At 40.0% G+C, this 21122-nt stretch overlaps 1 long non-coding RNA gene across 1 annotated transcript in view; it reads right to left on the bottom strand.

The window, feature by feature from the left end:
• Window positions 1–21122, bottom strand: part of LOC103217794 (uncharacterized) — a 160012-nt gene that overhangs the window by 113943 nt on the left and 24947 nt on the right. Inside the window, exon 2 of the long non-coding RNA XR_005241452.2 lies at window positions 14949–15065. This is a non-coding gene — a long non-coding RNA (uncharacterized lncRNA). The remainder of the gene's footprint in view (window positions 1–14948; window positions 15066–21122) is intronic.

The following is a 21122-nucleotide window of genomic DNA, read 5'->3' as shown; positions in this document are numbered from 1 at the left end:
GTTGGCTAAGTTACATATAAAGTAGAACTCCTCCAGCTCTGTTATAGAATCAATGTTAAATCTTACATTTCTAATTAATGCCTTCATGGCAGTTGTTCTGTTTTTTTTGTTTGTTTGTTTGTGGGAGGAACTCAGAACAAGTTGTCTGCCAGGTAAGTGAGTTACCCCATGCGATGATTAATTTTATGTGTCAACTTGACTTCTCTAAGGGATGTCCAGATAGCTGGTAAAACATTTTTCTGGGTTGTCTATAAGGGTGTTTCTGGAAGAGATGAGCATTTGAATCAGTCAACTGAGTAAAGAAAATTGCCCTTACCAATGCCAGTAGGCATCATCCAATCCCTTGACAGAACAACTAGAACAAATAAGTGGAGGAAGAAAGAATTCACTCTGTGCTTGAGCTGGAATATCTGTTTCCTCCTGCCCTTGGACATCAGCATTCCTTCTTTTCTAGCCTTTCAAACTTGAACTGAGACTAACACCATTAGGTCCCCTGGTCTCAGACCCCACGGCTTAGACTGGAACTACACCACCAGCTTTTCTGGGCCTCCAGCTTGCAGATGGCAGATTATAGGATCTCTCAGATTCCATAACCACATGAGCCAATTTTTCATAATAAATACATATACATATATATACATATATATATGTATGTATATATCCTATTAGTTCTGTTTCTCTAAAGAGCCTGGCTAATATACCCCATGAGAAATACAATGCTTCAGAAATACAGTCGTCAATCCCTGTTTCATCAGATGTTACAGGGTGCCCTATAGCTTTGAATATTCTCATAAAATTATTATATTCAGAGTTTTTCACAATAAAATAATGTAGATGAGTAAATAGAGTGGTATCATCCTTTCTCTTTTGCAGATGAGGAAATGGGCTTTGCAGAGAATAAGTAACTTGGCCAAGTGATAAGTAACTAGAACTCTGATTCCTGTCAGTAAGTTTTTTGGTTTCAAGGGACCAAAACCACTCATACTTGGTAAATAATGGGTCTCAGTGGTGTGCTAGTAAATGTCTAAGAACTGGAAAAAAAAGGTCAGAGTTTGTAACATCTGCTAGATCTCCATGGCGTAAATACTTCTTACCTATGGCTAATTTCAAGCTACTAATTTTGATGTCACCAAATGAAGAGCTGGGAAGAGATGCATATGATCAGAAAAAGCAGGTAAGAACTGGCTCCAACACACCACTTCCTGAGAGGCCACCCAAGGCCAAGAAATAAATTATAGCTGGACTTCTTTTAAAGCATCTGATGAGCAGTCTTCCACCCTTTTCCAATTTGCTTTGGACGTATTCATTTATCTTAACTATGTCTTTGGTAAGTTTACTTCGCTAAAGTTTGACTTTCAGGGTCCAAGAAGGAAAAGTGAAATAGTGCGTAGTCTCTTTCCATGGTATCTTTCCCCTCATGGAATCTGTGAAGGGGCAAATTTTTGCAGCTAATGGAGAACAGAGGTAGAAAATATCAATGCTCTCCTGTGTAATTCAGTGGTGTGCCATGAGGGACAACCATCTGGTAAAATACAATTTATGAACATGTAACAACAAAAACTAAAACTCTCAGTAGGCTATTTTTCTTTCATAATTTCTGGAACTTCTATCACAGATACGGGGACATCTCTCTACAAAAATCCTGGTGCAAATCTCTTGAGAATGGACCATTTCCCTATTAGAATGATGCTATGAAGGAAAAAAAAAAAGAATTGATTACCTCGGAAAATTCCACTGACATAGATTATAAGAATTAATATTTTGTGTCTAACACATTTTGGGACAAATAGCAGATCATCAATAAATATTTTTGAATTGATAATTTTTCAAATACTAGTACATAAAACATGTATTTTATTTATAATAGAATTTTAATGTGGTCAATTAAAATATTTTAAAATTCCACATATAACTTGAAAGAAATGATCTTGCCTTTCTAACATCTACCTTCCCACATCTTGTTCCTCAAACCAACAGTGAACCAGGTTAAGGGCTAGCTGTTGCACAGACTAGGATTCATAGAACCCCAGCCCTTTAAGAGATTATAGACTAGCTTAAATCTTCAAATTAAAAGTAAAAACAAGATTATGAAACACTATTTTCAAAAATAAATGTAAATAAATCCAAAGCCACTTTGAAAATCATCTTCAGGCCAGGCATGGTGGCTCACGCCTATAATCCCAGCACTTTAGGAGGCCGAGGCGTGTGGATCACGAGGTCAGGAGATCAAGACCATCCTGGCTAACACGGTGAAACCCCATCTCTACTAAAAATACAAAAAGAATTAGCCAGACATGGTGGCGGGCACCCGTAGTCCCAGCTACTCAGGAGGCTGAGGTAGAATGACGTGGACCCAGGAGGCGGAGCTTTGCAGTGAGCCGAGATCAATGCCACTGCATTCTAGCCTCTGTCTCAAAAACAAAAAACAAAACAAAAAAAAACAAACAAAAAAACCCTTCATTTTCTGTGTTTAGGAGCAAATATCTGGTGGTAATATACTTTTTATTGACTTTCCTTCCTTCCTTGGGAGAACAAAAGGAGTGATTCTTAGAAAATGCTTAGCACAGGTGCCTGGAATGCCATGCATATGTATATCGCTTATTCAGCACCATTATCAGCTGGTAACCATTTTCAGAAAACAGAGTTCAGTGTTGCTGTGGCCTTTCTGAGAGAATGTGTACAACACACCTCAGAATTGTGCCATTAAGAGGTGAGTCCCAAGCAACTCCTTCCCTTATTTGTTGAGAATTGTATTAATACTAATGGCATTAACTCTTCAGCATCTCTGGCTGGCATAGGCAACCCTCTCCTGTTGCATCCCAATGCCTGAGGACCACTGAAAAATCTCTCCTGAGGACCACTGAAAAATCTCTCCTGAGGACCACTGAAAAATCTCTCCTGAGGCTCCACAAAACAATGTTTGCCCTCCTCAAGATCTCCTTTCACCTCTTCTCATTGCTTTTAGACAAATGACTGGGGTCAAGTCTCAGCATGATTCAAGTGGGGGAATTACTATGCCTGTTATTTAAACAAATAGATAATTTATCCCCAAAGTCTCAGAACCTGGCTAGTGAGTGTTAGCAAGAACCAGCAGAGTATATGTGATATATATATGCTGAGAGCGTTGAATGGGGAATGAGGGTTGAGGTGGGATAGAATATAGGGAATTCATTGATATCGGACAGTCTCCTGAGACTTAGGTGATAATACGTTGACAAGGTTGCCTGGAGTCGGTTCTAATATGCTGCTGGCTGGCTCCTTGAAGCTTGGAAATAAGAATGGTCTATAGTGGAGATGCCAGCACCACCTTGGCAGAATATTGAGGAAGGGGTCTTAAAGACATGGGCTCAGTTCATAAGTCCCGAGAACACACTAGCTGATTCTTACCTGGAAGGGCCTGGGTAGGCACTCCCCTAAAACTACAAGGAATGCACTAACTAGGGAGTACTGGCATCATTTAAAAATGAATGATGATAGATGGCATCTCTAGACCAGGGTTGATAGGAGAGGAGATGGCTGTAAAATTGAGCTTCCTAGTGATAATGGAGATGTTATAAGATTCTGAAATAACAGAGGCCAGGTAACACCACTTAAGTATCAGAGGTAAGGCAGACATAGTTACTATAACAGACACAGTCCATAATATCACCAAGGAAACTTGACCCACAGGGGTCTGTGGTCATGGCAAATTGACCAGGTGTTCCTTGGGGTTAAATAAATTAGCAACTGATGAAGGTTACTACTTGATCTGTATAAACATAAATAATCAAGAGCTGGAAAGCAAATGGTTGGTGTCGGCCACTGCAATGGCCACTGCAATGGAAAATCATGCTCCCTTATCTGCTGTCTAGATCTGAGCCAATTCTTAGTCATAGGGCTCATCAATTGAGAAAGAAGAGGTCGGGTTCCCTTCCAAAAGGTCTTTGCAATGCTATAGCAAGTAAATGAAATAAAGATTTCACTAATCCTTAATCAAAAGAACCTTGGGCCTTTCATCTTATTAACTGTACACTGAAGAAAGGATAATACAGATTTTTCAAGGGCTTCTGAAAATAGAGAAAAAGATGACACTGATATTAGGGGGACACATAAGGTCATGATGGTCCCTGTTAGAGTGTGGCTCTATGGAGGCAAGGTGATAAATGGGTGTCCTATCTCAACTCTATCTCACAGTGGATCTAATGAGTCTAAGGCCTTCCAGATGAATATTTTCCCAGTTATAAGGGCAAAATTGGATATTCCTAGTAGCTGGCAGAAGCCTCACATTAGTTCCTTGACTGGTTAGATAAGTGCCACGGTGATAGAAAAGCCAAGTGGAGGTTTCTGAAATCACCATTGCAACCTGGCCAAAATAATAAATCAAAAGCAATCTACAGTCAGTTGGAATGGCAGAGATTTGTGCCATCTTCAAAGTCTAAAATATTGGTGAATGATGGACCCCATCATATTCTCATTTAATTCACTGATGTGGCCCCTACAAAAGTCAGGGTGATCACAGCAAACAACAGTGGATTACCATAAAAATGACCGAGTGGTAGCGTTAATCATAGCTGCTATGCTGTATATAGTACTGCTAATAGAACAAATCAACAAAGCTGCTATTAAACTGGAAAATGAATTTTTAAAAGTTGTTATCAGGAGAAAGGACTGAAAGCACTTAGCATTTACCTGGCTGGACAGCAATGCAAGTTCAGAGAGTTGCCCCAGGTCTACGTTAACTCTGCTGCTTTCTGTTGCAATAGAGTCTAAAGGGACACTCCACAGAATCTGCTGGTCCACAAGTTAAATGACATTATGCTAATCAAACTAGTGAGCATGAAGTAGCAAATGCTCCAGATGTTCTGTCAAGCCATATGTGAACTGGAAAGTGGATAAACCATAGAAAATTTAGTGTCTACTAAAAATATAAAAATTAGCCGGGCATGGTGGTGGGCACCTGTAATCCCAGCTACTCAGGAGGCTGAGGCAGGAGAATCATAGAGTGAACCTGGAGGGGTGGAGGTTGCAGTAAGCCAAGATCATGCTATTTCACTCCAGCCTAGGCAAAAGAGTGAGACACTGTCTCAAAAAAAAGAAAAAGAAAAAGAAAATGTAGGGTACATTAGTGACATTTTTATAGTCCATGTTTTGAGGCAAGTCAGGACATTCCTTCAATGTAAAGGACAAGTTATTACACCGTGCATCTCCTATATTAAAGAAAAAGGCACAGTGCTTCTCTTTCAATATGGAAGATATTCTATTAGTTGGGTTCCTTATCTCAAGTTTCTTGGCCATTTGTGTCACAATTCAGAGACATGTTCTACTCAGTCTCTCAGAGGTTCCCTAGCAAGATCAAGCCTGGCTGTCTACAACAGTAACCTCCTCATTAACACTAAATCTTTAATGGGTTTTTCTCCTTACTCCTGTCTCTGCACTACTCTCTACAATGCTTTCTGAGATCACCTCCTAAATAAGTTACACTCAAATCCTTGTTCAGGATCTGCTATTGGAGGAATCTAAACCAAGAAGAGTGGATAAAGGTAAAAACAAGGAAATATTTACCAAGTTATTGTAATAATCCAGGCAGAAGATGATAATGTATCAATGAAGGTAGCAGCACCAATAAGAAATTGAGAGGCCATTTGACTGAGGCAGTTTCAGCACCATAGGTTCCCACTTAAGCAAACCAAAACCTACTTCAGTGTAAACACTCTTAGTCAATCAGAAACTGTCAACTAACATCTAACAAGCAACATTCTATTACTTATGCATAACCAACTGAAACCACCATCTAACTAACTTCTAACTAGATCACTTTAACCAATTAATTTTTTTTACCCTGCTTCCTCATTTACCTTTTTTTTTTTTTGAGAGGGAGTCTCGCTCTGTCACCAGATTGGAGTGTAGTGGCGCTATCTGGGCTCACTGCAACCTCCGCCTCCCAGGTTCAAGTGAGTGTCCTACCTCAGCTTCCAGAGTAGCTGGGACTACTGACGTGTTCCACCACACCTGGCTAAATTTTGTATTTTTAGTAGAGACAGGGTTTCACCATGTTGGCCAAGATGGTCTCGATCTCTTGACCATGTGATCCGCCCACCTCGGCCTCTCAAAGTGCTGGGATTACAGGTGTGAGCCACTGCACCCAGCCTCATTTACCCTTTAAAAGCTTTTCCCTTACGCTCATTTGTTGGAGCCCCAAATTGCTTGCAGTCTTGAGTGGCCCCATTCATGAACTCTTAAAGTCTCTTAAACTCATGAAGTCTGTTCAAATAAACTCTTAAAAATTTTCACGTGCCAAGATTTGTCTTTTAACACACTGGAGGTAATTGGATGTGGTCAAGTGTGATTGAATTTTGGATGTATTTTGAAGTTAGAGGTGTGAAGTTCGATGTGTGAGAGAAAGATGGAGTCCAGGATGTCTCCTAGGCTTTTGCCTGAATTAACTGGAATGATCAAATTTCTTTCAAGTGAGATGGAAAAAGACTTCAGGAAGAACAGATTTTCTGGGGAAGATATGGAGTTCAATTTTGGTCAGCTTAAGTTTGAGGTACCTAGTAAATATTCAAGACAAGCTTTCAAGTAGGCAATCTGGGTGCATGAGTCTAGTGCTCAGGAGGAAGGCCCACACAGGAGATATAAATTTGGGACTCATTGGCATATGATGATATTTCAAGCAATGAGACCAAATGAGATCATCCAAAAAGTAAATGTAGAGAGAAAGAGAAGAGGACCAGTGCCTGAGCACTGGACCCCTCTAATGTTAAAAGCTGGAAAGAAGGGGAGGAACAGACAAAGGAGATTTTAAAAATTCTATCAGTGAATCCCAGGAAATGGGATATCCAGGAGGTTAATGGGACCAAAAAATACATTATATAAAAAAGGATGTGATCACACGAATCAAATGTTTGCTGATATATGTCAGATCAAATAAGGACTGGGAATTTATGAGTGGATTTAGCGATGGGAAGATCAGCTGAAGCCTGAGGACACATTTTTTGGTGTTCAAGGATATTATGAAGTACACTTCATTAATTCCAATGAGGCTCAATGAATATCTGAGCATTCCTGAGGCTGAATACAATGCAGCCTTTCTCAAACAGATGGGGGAAGGTATGCATGAAAAGAACTCTTCCAATGAACTTTGGATACTTTGCAATTTTGCCAAAGGTCAGCCATGACACTGGCAATAAAACATCAGAAATAATATGATTATAATAATAATATTACAGATGAGCAAACTCCCCTGGGTGCCCTGGTGGGAAAAATAAAATAACACTAGAATCTCCTGTCAGTCAAACGAGTTACTTTACTGGATGCTTTTTGTGATAATTTTGCTGTAAAATAGATAGATTATAATGAACAATGGTACCTAAAATTTCCAACTGCACAGTGTTTTGGCTTGTTATAATCAACGGGAGGCCCAAGTGATGACTGAATCAGCCACATGACAGTAATGCTGAAAGTCATCTGTCAGTGAGCCCTAAGTGTTCAATGAGAGCCCAAGAGAGATAATGCCAAAAAAGCCTTATACACCAAAAGCAACTTCCAGAAAGGTAGGAGGCAAAAATAAGTCCATTTCATCTGTTCTCTATCTGGCAGAAAGTTGTTCTGTGGCTAGTTTTAACTCTGGTACAAATAATATCTTTTTTTCTTCTCTTATGACAGCATTTGATTTTGGTGTAGGAATTACCTTTAGCTTACTCCATCAGTGCTCAGTGTCATTTTCTCTCCTGATGCAAAATGTTGCCTTATCAGTGTTTGCATTTCTTCATCCACCATCCTCTGGCCAACAGTCATACTTGTTATAAAAATAGTATCTACCTATAGGGTTGTCAAAAAGATCATGGAACTTAATCTAGCTAAATCATTTAGGATGGTACTTGGAAAAGAGCTTGTGCTCTGCACATGAATGTTACCTCTTGTTTTTATTTTACATGATAAATGTTTAGGGGGAGAAAAGATTTCCTTTCCTCATCCATTGCTAGGTTCATGGCTGATGGTCCTATAACATAAGACACATTAACAAGAGAAAAACACACAAATGATTTAATATAAGTTTTATGTGACACAGGAAACTCCGTAAGGAAATGAAGACCCAAAGAAACAGTAAACACGTGTATTTTTATGCTTAGATTTGATGATGAGTGTACGGTCATAGGCAAATATGACTGGAATAAAAAGGAGTATGATCTAATGCTAATAAACTGGGGAGAACTTAGCAAGGGCTGTTTGTACAGATTCTTTTCTGAATGTCTGTGTCTTCAGAGGTAAATGTGTTCCTTTGCTCTAGGTATAGAAAGAGTACCTCAGAAAGGAAGGTCTTATAATCTGCTTCAGGGGAGAAGAGTGAAAGGTGGTCAGAGAGTGACTTTTCCAGGTTTTATGACCTGCTTCAGCAAAGAAGGGTGAGTGGAAGGTAAAGGTGATTTTCCTGCTGCTGATTTCTCAAATGCTAAGGTGTCATGTTTAGGGGTAGTATTTCCTGAACTCCATCAGGTTTTACCTCTGTATGGCCTGTCTTTACATGAGTCTCTGTTACTTGTGACTATAAAAAACATGGAACTTATCAAATCATTGTGAGTATGGATTTTTCTAATTCTTTTTCTTTTCTTCTACCTTTTTTTTTTTTTTTTGACAGGATCTTGCTCTTTTTCCCAGGTTGAAGTACAGTGATGTGATCATAGATCATTGCAGTCTCAAACTCCTGGGCTCACAGGATCCTCCTGACTCAGTCTGGTAGCTGGGTCTATAGGTACACACCACCGGGCCTGGCTCATTTTTTAAACAGAGACAAGTTCTTGCTATGTTGCCCAGTGTATGAGTCCATTTTCACACTGCAGTTTCAGAACTGCCTGAGACTCGGTAATTTATGAATAAATGAGGTTTAACTGACTCACAGTTCTGCAGGCTTAACAGGAAGCATGACTGGGAGGCCTCAGGAAACTTATGATCATGGTGGAAGGCAAAGGAAAAGCAAGGTACATCTTCCCATGGTGGAGCAGGAGAGAGAGAAAATAAATGAGGAAGTGCCACACACTTTCAAACAACCAGATATCATGAGAACTCACTATCATGAGAACAGCAAGGGGATGGCCCACTCCTATGATTCAAATACCTCCCACCAGGACCCTTCCCCAACACATGGGGATTACGATTAGAGATAAGATTTAGTTGGGGACACAGAGCCAAACCATATCACCCAGACTGCTCTCAAACTCCTGGGTTAAAGTGATCCCCCCACCTCAGCCTTCCAAAATGCTGGGATTAAAGGTATGAGCCACCACACCTGTCCTATGCTTCTAATTCTAAATGTATGAATGCACAGGAAAAAATAATCCTGAAACCTTCAGAAATCCCACAAATTCTGGAGAGGAGAGTAAGTATGAGCCATTCACGTTCTAAAGACCTGGATCAGGCCTCAGAGTCTTAGGATCTCTGAGTCTAAGCTAAGTAACTGACATCTCCCAAGTAAGCTGCTATGGTCTGGATATGCTTTGCTTGACTCTAAGTCTAATGTTAAAATTTGATCCTTAGTGTTGGAGCTGGGGCCTGATAGGAGGTGTTTGGATTGTAGGGGGAGATCCCTCATGAATGGCTTAGTGCCATTCTTGGGGGAGTAAGTAAGTTCTCATTCTTAGTTCCCACAAGAATAGGATGTTGAAAAGAGTCTGGTACTTCCTCCTATCTCTTGCTTCCTCCCTTGCCCTATAATCTCTACATACCATGAGCAGGAGCAGCCTGAAGCCCACACCAGAAGCAGATACTGGAACCATACTTCTCGTACAGCCTTAAGAATCACAAGCCAAATAAACTCTTTATTTATAATGTACCCAGCCTTAGATATTCCTTTATAGCAAAACAGATGTACTGAGATATAAATTTGGTCCCAGGAGTTGGGTGTTGCTATAAAGATACCTGAAAATGTGGAAGAGGCTTTGGAACTGGGTAATGAGCAGAGGTTGGAAAAAGTTGGAGGGCTCAGAAGAAGTAGAAAGATGAGAAAAAGTTTGGAACTTCTTAGACATTGGTTAAGTGTTGTGACCAAAATGCTGAAAGACATATAAACAGTAAAGGCTGTGCTGCTGAGGTCTCAGGTGGAAATGTAGAAACTGTTAAGAACTGGAACAAAGGTCACCTTTGTTACATTATAGCAAATAATTTGGCTGCATTCCATGCATGCGCTAGAGTGGCAATCTACAGTATCCAGCAGAAGAAATTTCTAAGCAGCAAGGTGTTTACGAAGTGATGTGGCTGCTTTCAACAGCTTATAATCAGATGTTGGAGAAAAGGAAAGACATAGAGTTTGAATTTATAATTAAAAGAGAAGTAGAGCATAAAAATTTGAAAAATTTGCAGGCTTGCCATGTGGTAGAGAAAAAAGGAGCACTTGCTAGAGAGATCAGCACAGATAAAAGGTAGCCAGGTGCTTACAGTCAAATCAATGGGAAAAAGGCCCAAAAGCCACTTCAGAAATCTTTGAGGCAGCCCCTCCCATCACAGGCCCAGAGGCCTAGGAGGACATAATTGTTTGGGGTACACACCTGGGGCACCACTGCCAGGTGCCACCTTAGGTTGCTGCTTCCTGCATCCCAGCTACTCTGACTCTAGCCATGGTTGAAAGGGCCCCAGATACTGCTCTAGCTGCCACTCCAGAGGGTGCAAGCCATAAGCCTTGGGAAGCTTACATGTGGAATTAAGTCTGCAAGCGTGCAAAATTTAAGAGTGGTGGAGGTTTGGCAGCTTCCACCTCAATTTCACAGGACCTATCAGATAGCCTCGGTGCCCAGGCAGAAGTCTGCCACAGGGGCAGAGCCACTGCAGAGGGCCTCTACTAGGGCAGTGTGGGACCAGTACTGCTGTCCTCCAGGTTCCAGAATGGTAGAGCCACCAACAGCCTGCAATCTTAGCCTGGAAAAGCTACAGGCATTGGATTCTAACCAGTGAGAGTGGCCACACGGACTATGCCCAGCAAAGCCATTGGGACAGGGCTGCCCAAGGCCTTGGGAGCCCACCCACTGAACTAGTGTGGCTATGGGACATGAAGTCAAAGAGATTATTTTGGGTCTTTAAGATTTAAGGTCTGCCCTGGTCAGTTTCAGACTTGCCTGGGGCCTGTTACCCCTTTCTTTTGGTCAAATTATCCCTTTGGGAAAGGGAATGCTTTCCCAATGTCTGTCGCACTATTGTGTCTTGAGATTAAGTAACTTGATTTTGATTTTACAAACTCAGTTTGCTTTGAGTCTCAGACGAGATTTTGGACTTTTGGGTTGGTATTGGAACATGTTAACACTTGTGGGAACCATTGGGACAGAATGATTGTAATGTGGGAAGCACATAAGATTTGGGGGCCCGGGGAGAAATGCTAGAATTTGGATAAGGTTTGTTAAAAGTGTCATGTTGAAATTTGATCCCCAATGCTGGAGTTGGGGCCTGATGGAAAGTGTCTGGACCATGGGTGCAGATTTCTCATGAATGGCTTGGTGCTATTCTTGAGTGAGTAAGTGAGTTCTTACTCTCAGTTCTTGCAAGAACTGATTGTTGATAAGAGCCTGGCACCTCCTCTTCTCTATTTCACTTCCTCTCTTGACATGTGATCTCTGCACACCATAAGCAGAAGCGGCCAGAAGCCCTCACCAGAAGAAAATGCTGGTGCCATGCTTTTTGTACAGCCTGAAGAACCACGAGTCAAATAAACCTCCTTTCTTTATAAAGTACCAGCTTCGGGTATTCTTTTATAGCAACACAAATGGATGAAGACATGAGTATTTATACCAATTGCATGCCTCTAAGAAAAACAAAACATATATCCCCCTCCCAATCCCATCTCCATCTTCCTTAGATTCACTGGGTCTTACCTTTGGCCCACCCAAGAACCAGCTTATTGTTCAAGTCTTAATTTCCTTTGGAAGGAGGCTTTGCTGGTGAAGGAAACCAGAATATGTCACCCCAAAATATGCCTAATTTACATAAAAATTATTTCGAGCTGAAGGTAATTAAGCAGCAGCAAATGCAGGAAAAGCTCTCTCTACCCTCCCCCTTTCCTGCCTAAAGGCAGGATATAAATTTTCCTTTACTAGAGACAGCTCTAGACACTCAAACAGCCTGGAGATAACACCAGAGAAATCTGCAAACAAACCTTACTCCATTCATTTCCTTACATATTTTTACCTTCCTACTGTTCCCCACTCTTAGAAGCCTAAAACCACTTTTCTTTGTCCTGTCATTTCCTGACAAATTTGTTGTTCTTTGTTTGAAGATGCTATATCAGCTGGAGTTCTAAGTCACTGATTTGAGTTACTCTGTTGAGGTTTCTCCTGTGTGATGTGCATTGCATGCATTATAATAAACTGATTTTCTCTTCTTAATCTGTCTTTTTGGTTAATGAGTCCCATCTAAACCCAAGATGGGTGGGGTGGGGTGGCTCACGCCTGTAATCCCAGCACTTTGGGAGGCCGAGGCAGGTGGATCACCAAAGGTCAGGAGTTGGACATCGTCTCTACTAAAAAAAAATACAAAAATTAGCCAGGTGTGGTGGCTAATAGCTGTAGTCCCAGCTACTCCAGGAGGCTGAAACAGGAGAATTGTTTGAACCTGGGAGGTGGAGGTTGCAATGAGCTGAGATTGCCCCACTGCACTCCAGCCTGGGTGACAGAGAGAGACACTGTCTCAAAAAAAAAAAAAAAAAAAAAAAAAAAGACAACCTCCAGATGGGTAGAAGTAAGTTTGCTTCCCCTGTGCTGGTAACACGCTCATGCACTGACATCCTTTTGGTGGGTGGCAGCTTTGGTAGTTGGGTCCAGTCAGTCTTCTTGGAGCCCCTGACACCCCCCTGGGATGCCATGAGGAGATGGAGTACAAATTTGCTACTTTCACCAACCCTTCAAGGTCTGGAGCCTTTTTCAGTTTTTGTCATGTCTGGTTCCTGATCTTAGAGTCCCAAAGCCCATCTCCTTTGCTGGACTGTATTCTTTTACAAACTTTTCTTAACTCTGTAAGACAAGCCCCAGATCTCCATTCACCCTAAAGCTGAACTGAGACAAAGGGGTATGAGAGAGAAAAATAAATACCTCTTGTGTCTCTCATATGCCTAAGCTGTGCAAACAAAACACAAATTCATATTTCAGTGGATTACTCTGGAACACAGAAATAAAATGGACCATACCATCTCTTGCCTCTGGCCATGGCATGTACTGCTGTTTCTTCCTGGAATGTGCTGCTTCCCCCTCCTCTTTAACTGGTTACCTCCTACTCTTCACATCTCAGGTTAAACATCACTTAGCAAATTTAAACTATGCCTTAATTCATTATTTCAAAAAATCAACACAGATTAAAGATTTCAAGAACATAAATACACCTTCATATATGATATTCACTACCATAGCTTAAATTAAGGAGAGAGCGGCCTCTCAGGACCTGCAAATAAGGAGACATTTCCCTTCGGGGGTCCCTACTTCCTTCCTGCAACCTCTTCTTCTTAAAGGCATCTGCGTTTTCAAGGGTTATGGGCTCCTGACCCTTTTCGTCACCCTTTCCCAAAGTCTTCCTACAGAAAAGGATCATTAATTGCTCATTTCCATCTTAGTGCAAATGTAAATCGATGTGTTAAGTCTCCTGCGGTATTCAGGCTAAGCCAATATTCTCTGATGGAATGAGAGACTTTGTTCCCAAAGAAAATGATGTTAAGCTGCAGGAAGAAAGATTTTACTTATTGCAGTTTAATATTAAGAGACTTTGGATCTGCTCCAACCTCTCTCTATCAGTAAAATAATGCTGCATGTATTCTGATTTTCCCAATAATTACTTTGGAAACTAAATGAGATAATATATCTGAAAATGTCTATAATCTATATAGTATTACATAAATGCTAGTGCTATTATTAGTAAGTTTTACCAACTTAACATCCATTGGCATTCAAAGCAAATCTGGAGATCCTTTATTCATACTGCCTAGATCTCTCTAAGTTGCTGCACTCAGTATACTTCCATGTAGATTCACAGACAGTTTCAGACTAGTTTCATAAAGTAAGAAAGCATATTTCTTTAAGAATAAAACAATACCTATGTCTTGCAATAATTTTTCTTGTAATCTTTTTCAAAATCTTTTGTCTCAGTGGGAATCTTCCATGTTTTTCTTACTTTTGCACTAGAGAGCATTTTATGTTTCTATATAACTTATTTTTTTCTCTCTGCCCCAAGAGCTAAAATGTGGTATTTATTAAAGTAACTCATTTCTTCATTTTCAATGAAAATGAATTAAATCCACTATTATCTTTTAATTAATTAGGGGAAAAGGTTTTACTTATTATTTCTTACAGTTGAATTACACTGATCTCTAGAGTCTGTGAAATTAAGAAATTTGAACTTTAGGTTGTTGGAACTTTAAATTATTCTGAGCTTTGAGAGAGATGTGGCTATGCCGTCGGAGTCACACGACATGCAGCTGCAACTTCTGACTTTTTTTTCCTGGAAATAATTATGACCAAAGAGTGCCAGAGATTAGAGTCCCTCAGATCACTGTCCACCCATCCTTAGGAAGTAATAAAGTAATCTTCCTCAGAATGTAGCAATCTATAACCAATCAAATCACTGTAACATATGCACTGGTCTCATATGAAACACGCAATCTGCTAAAATTTCTCTTTCTGCCTATATAAGTGAAACTGTACCTTCCTCACTTTAAAACACTGATCTCATTTGTTTGGAGTTGTGTCTCCTGGATGGCTATCCTTACGCGTTGCACTGGAATAAATGCTATTCTTAATAATCTCTTCTGACTCTCATTATTTAAGACTGACAAACCCTAAGTCAAAAACAAAACAAATAAAACTACATTTTTCTGCCATATCAAAGATGTACTGTTCAATCATTAGTAGCATGCATTTCATACTTCCTGCATATCACCAAGGCACTATATTTTTCTTTTGATCAAATCTTATGAATTTGGATGACTAAAAATGATCATTGCTTACCCATATTGAAACTTTAAAGATTTCCAAGCTTATTTAAGCTTCCCTGTTACTGGTTCTTGTGAATCTCTTTTCCCCTGAAGTCATCACATAATTTTGAAAAGTAGGCAGTTAATTACGCTAGGAAAAAAAGAAATAAAAGAATCTGTAAATTTATTTTCTACTACATTGATAGACACTAGGAAAGAGTATGGTTGCTTACATGGCTAGGCAATATCCTGTGGACCCAAATCAAATAAGCCACTGAGTTTTTCTCACAATGATACCCTGATGCATAATCAATCACTCTTCTTTCTCTTTTTAAAATTTATAATTATTTATTTACTTATTTGTTTACTTTTGAGGCAAAGTCTCACTCTGTCACCCAGGCTAGAGTGTAGTGGTGCAATTTCAGCTCACTGCAAGCTCCACCTCCAGGGTTCAAGTGATTCTCCTGCCTCAGCCTCCCGAATGGCTGGAATTACAGGTGTACACCACCAAGCCCAGCTAATTTTTGTATTTTTAGTAAAAATGGGGTTTTGCCATGTTGGCCAGGCTGGTCTCGAACTCCTGACCTCAAGTGATCTGCCTGCCTCAGCCTCCCAAAGTACTGGGATTACAGGCATGAGCCCCTACGCCTGGTCAATCAATCATTTTTCAAATTCAACCAACTGACCTCATGGACCCTTTATATACTAAGTAGCTCAGATTGTCAGAAACTATAGGTCATGAGTCAGCAAGCTTAGATCCTGAAAATGTTGGCCATTTTTCTCAGTCATTCATTCACTCATTCATTCACCAAATATTTTTGGCCATCCATGTGTCAGGCACCCATTTGGATGAACGAGTGCCTGAGCTAAGCATTCAGGTGAATAAAGAAATAGGATTCCCTACTTTCATGGAAATTACAATCAAGTGGAAAGAGAATAAACAATATATAAAATGAGATAATCATGAAGCATGCTCATGAGGGAGACTGAATGGCACAGGAAGGAAGAGCGACTCATTTAGATTGGATGGTCATGAAGTGCCTGAGTACATGAAATTTGTTTGAAGAGCTGAAAGAGAGAGCCTACCAAACAAAGAACCAAAAGAGGAATGTTCCTGACCCATGGAACAGAAATGTAACCCTCAAAGCAGGAACAGACTGGGCCTTCTCAGTATTTCTGCAAGAAGCCAATAAAATCACCTTTGCAAAGATTATGACAGTAAGAGAAATCTAGTCTAGCATGGCTGACTCCATTCTTGCTTCTAGTCTCACAGGCTGGCTGTTCTCGCTCATTCCTGGGCTGAGACCAAGCTAACCATGGGAGGAATTCAGTTTTTAGTTTAATTTTGAAGAATAACAATAGTCCCTCCCTAAAACTGACACTCTCTTTGTCTGGGGACTGACACCACCTTTGTAAGTCTAATGAAAAGCCATAAGATTAGGATTATGGGAAGGGCCTGATTTATGCTAAGATGTAGGCATAGCTTGCCTTTCTGTAATCATTTTACTGTGCTGGAGACCACAATATTTGTAACTTCCCCAACTGCTTCTAAGATAACATCACTATTGTAGAAATTAAGATTGTAGAAATTAAGATTGGTCTTTTGAGATATTTTTCAGACTTCTGTATTCTGTGGACTGATTCCACTCAGACTTGTGACTCATGACTCAACTGGTCCTGTGGCTCCCACACAGAGGCTGGATCAATGCATGAGAATCATTTTCCACACCCCTATGATTTCATTCCCAACCAATCAGCAGCACCCCTTCCCCAGCTCCATGCCTGTAAAATTATCTATAAAAACCCTAGTCTCTGAGTTCTCAGGGAGGCTGATTTAAGTAACAAACTCCCATCCTTCTGCTTGGTTAGCTCTATATGTATTAAACTCTTTCTCTACTATAATACTGCTGTTTCAGTAAATTGGCCTTATCTGCACATTAGGCAAGAATAACCCACTGGGCAATTACACCATGTATGCTGCTTAGTGATCACAGGCGAAAGTGGTAGGACATAAAAGAGACAGAAGTAGGGCTACGTGGCCGGGCATGGTGGTTCACACTTGTAATCCCAGCACTTTGGGAGGCTGAGGCAGGTGGATCACGAGGTCAGGAGTTTGAGACCAGCCTGGCTGACACAGTGAAACCCTGTCTCTACTAAAAAATACAAAAATTAGCTGGGAGTGGTGGCAGGTGCCTGTAATCCCAGCTACTCAGGAGGCTGAGGCAGGAGAATCACTTAAACCCAGGAGGTGGAGGTTGCAGTGAGCCAAGATCGTGCCACTGCACTCCAGCCTGGGTGACAGAGAGAGACCTTGTCTCAAAAACAAAAAAAAGTAGGGCTACATAATGAGCTCATAAAGATCAAAGTAAGGGGTTTAGCTTTTCCTTCAAGTAGGAGAAGCAGTCATAGGAGTCCTATGCTCTGTAGTTACAGGGTTTGCTTACATTTACAACATCACTTTGGCTGCTCTGTGTGGAATGAATTATAAAACTGCAAGACTGGAAATAGAAAACTAATAGTGAAGTTACTGCAATGGCCTAGAAGAGAGATGTTAGTGCCTTGGACCAGGGTAAGAGCAAGGTAGAGAGATAAAAGTTAATGAATTTGTGATACATTTGAAGATAAAGCCAATAGTAATCAAAATATTAAATATTGAGGAGAGAATGAGGGAGAGAAATCAAACATATTTCCTAAATTTTTTTTTTTTTTTTTTTTTTTTTTTTTTTTGAGACGGAGTCTGGCTCTGTCGCCCAGGCTGGAGTGCAGTGGCCGGATCTCAGCTCACTGCAAGCTCCGCCTCCCGGGTTTACGCCATTCTCCTGCCTCAGCCTCCGGAGTAGCTGGGACTACAGGCGCCCGCCACCTCGCCCTCGCCCGGCTAGTTTTTTGTATTTTTAGTAGAGACGGGGTTTCACCGTGTTCGCCAGGATGGTCTCGATCTCCTGACCTCGTGATCCGCCCGTCTCGGCCTCCCAAAGTGCTGGGATTACAGGCTTGAGCCACCGCGCCCGGCCTAAATTTTTAAACTGAGGCACTGTGTTGATAGCATGTCATTTACTGAGATAAGGCTAAGGGTGAGTAAGTTTTTGATGGAAAATCAAAAATTTTATGAAAAGTAGGAACCCCAGGAAAGAGAAGGTAATATACCAGAATAATATAGCTATCAGATTACAGAATGAAATACATCAATCAGTGTTAGCTGAGCTACAATTAAGCAGGAAAGAAATGTGATTCTTCCAGAGATTATCTTGCTTTAATGCACAGAAGGCTAACAAATAGGCACAAGTCATTTAATGGGCCAGAGCTTGCAGAGCACAGTGATTGCATTTATGCGACAATGTACGTGGACTCCTGGCACTTTTTACTGAATATTATAAAACATTGATACATTTAATTTTATCAAATAAATCAGAAATCACTTTGCTAGAATAAATATTTATATGTTATATATAATATATGTAAAATTAGCACATATATATATATATAAAATCTAAAAAGTGCCTGGCACTTTCAATATACAGTAGTATAGTATATTGTCAAGAAACACTTGCTGAATGAATGCAAAGATGTATAAAATACAAAATTTTGAGTACATACGCTCATGAAAGAGGTATGAAAAAGGCAACTACACATCAGAAACTATTTACAGATGTGTTAATAACACTTGATTGTTAGACAAATGGTAGCAACAAGCAATGGTGAACCTGTAACAGTAGGCTTCTGGAAGATAAATATTCTGAGAATCACTCAGACAAAATAAGTCATTCTGAATTGTAGCTAAAAACTAGATCCAGTTATCAGTTCTATACAAATTACTTAATTTGGGTCTCTCAAACACAAATGTCTAAAGCAGCCAGTCAGGAAATAGCTGAGCAAAGGCACTGGAACCATTGGGAGTGGTGAGCATGGAATAAACTAGAGGACACTTGCTTGGTTCAGAAGCACGTATTTCTCAGCTCTTTTAGTCATTATCATGTTGGATTGAGAGTGCCATATTGCCAGATGCTTCCATTTTTTAAGACTCTTACACACTGGCAATTCCATTATTCGGAAAATGCCACCCGGCCAAATTTGGCTCTTGGATTCTTAATTCTGACCTTGGACTTAATCTTCCTGGGCCTCAGATGATATAATTCTGTGACAGTGCTAAGTAAACTAAACACCATTTTTTTGGTGGTTCATAACATTTTAGGTCACACACTTTTCCAAGAATCTGATGAAATTATGGATACTTTCCTCAAAACCACTTGATATAAATGACATTTTGGATAAAATTTCAGGATATTCATGGGCCCCTTGAAGGGTGTTCGTGAACTGTTAAGGATTACATGGACCCAGCTTTAGAATCCCTGGGTTAAACAAATAAAATATTACAATATTATAATGATGTCTCTTTTTTTCTTTAACTGCCAGGAAGCTCAGACCCAGATCTATGGCTCTAACATAATAATAATGTAAAATCTTAAAATGTCTACTTTTCAGTTTGATTTTGTTCCTAGTTCTTGACCTTCTAAAATTCCTTTTATTTAAACTGTAACAGGAGTAATACTAATGGACATATATTTGTTCCAAATGAAGAGTAACCGTGAAGTAAAGACAGTTCCCTAGTATCCTCTTAGCTCTTTCTTCTTCTTTCATTTTCTCCTTGTAAGTTATTCTTCGCCCTTTGCTGATTATGCTCATGCTACCCTGGTTGCTCAGAGTTCCCCAAGGCTGCCCCCTACCCAAGTCCATTGTCTCTGGGTAACAAACTGTGTCTTGCATCTGCCTTGGGCTAACTCCCTTAGAGCTCTGCTGACCTCTTCCTCTTTCAGCAGAACTTCAGAACTGTCTATGTGTCTCATTTGGACAATCACAGTCTGCTTTACAATGTTATTAAATGTTTTGCAACATGATTGTGCCATAGGGCTATATAAAGTTTGGTGTCTTGTCCCTCTTTTATAGGCTCCATGGCTTAGCAAAGTGGTGAGTATAGATGACAGCTTAATAGACACCGACTAAGTTTGACTGTACTACTTGTTATTCAACGCCTGCTGTTTTTTCTATTTTTTCAAACAGGCAAATCTCTCAACAAAAATGTCACTTTTTCAATAAGTTTCCACCAGGTGATGTAATGAAACCTGGATCCACAAGTGATCATCAGGATTTGGGCAGATGAATAATATTTCTGTCTGGAAGCCATAAGAACTAGTGCTATAATTAATTTGACTGAATTCTAGGGACGATGAAGTGAACATAGATCACTGGGAAGTGGAAGATTAACAAGATAATATGTTCCTTGCTATATAGTTATAATCTGGGAGTTTATGGTTTCTGATAATTTCTCAATCCATTTTATACTTTTATTAAACCTGTGTTATTAGGTTACAAGTTACTAGACTTAGATGTAGCCTGTTCATCGCAAAACATGGCCTTCAAGTAAATGCTAATATGGCTTCTAAAGGTTAATGTCACCAGAGTCCGATTTTTCTAAGCAGCAGTTTAAAAGATTTGACATTTTCTGAGTTGGCCCTGAGAAAGTGCCTCTTTAAAAGCACACCTTCTGCCAGAACGTAGCACGTTCGGAAGCTAGACTCCATTCAACAAACACTGAGTGCCTACTATATACTAGGCATGCTGGTATGGGAGGAAAAGCAGTGCTTGCCTTCGAGACAATAGAGATAGTGATTAGATTTAAAAGAACAAACACTAACCCCATCCTCTCCCCACTGTTTGGTAGTGAAATAGCACAGCAAGGACAGGTAACCTGAGAGTATAAAGGAAGAGCCCATTAGGGCAACTTGGGAGCACAGAAAGACTTCCTGTTTTCAGACATGAGTCAGAATTATGGAGTTTATATTTCTGACATCTATCAACACCATGTATTAATAGTCCATCGTCTCATATTTCTTGAATTTATATTGTGTCATCTTGGAACAACCAAAAAAAAGTAAACATAATCATCCATTAATGGATCTGTGGACACCAAAATCCTCAGGTGCTCATGGCTCTTATATAAAATGACATGGTATTTGCTAATAACCTACACACATTCTCCCATATACTTTGAATCACCTCTAGAGTACTTATATTATCTAATACAATGTAAATGCTATGTAAATAGTTGTTATACTGTATATTTTTAGTTTGTATTATTAGTATTCTTGCAGTGTTTTTTGGAATATTTTCAATCCATGGTTGTGTGAATCAATCCATGGTTCAGACATGG

This window comes from Chlorocebus sabaeus, chromosome 10, assembly GCF_047675955.1.
Source record: "Chlorocebus sabaeus isolate Y175 chromosome 10, mChlSab1.0.hap1, whole genome shotgun sequence".
In the NCBI taxonomy this organism is placed as follows: domain Eukaryota; kingdom Metazoa; phylum Chordata; class Mammalia; order Primates; family Cercopithecidae; genus Chlorocebus; species Chlorocebus sabaeus.
The sequence above is the reverse complement of the archived record's forward strand: the minus strand, read 5'-3'. Positions and strand labels throughout refer to the sequence as shown.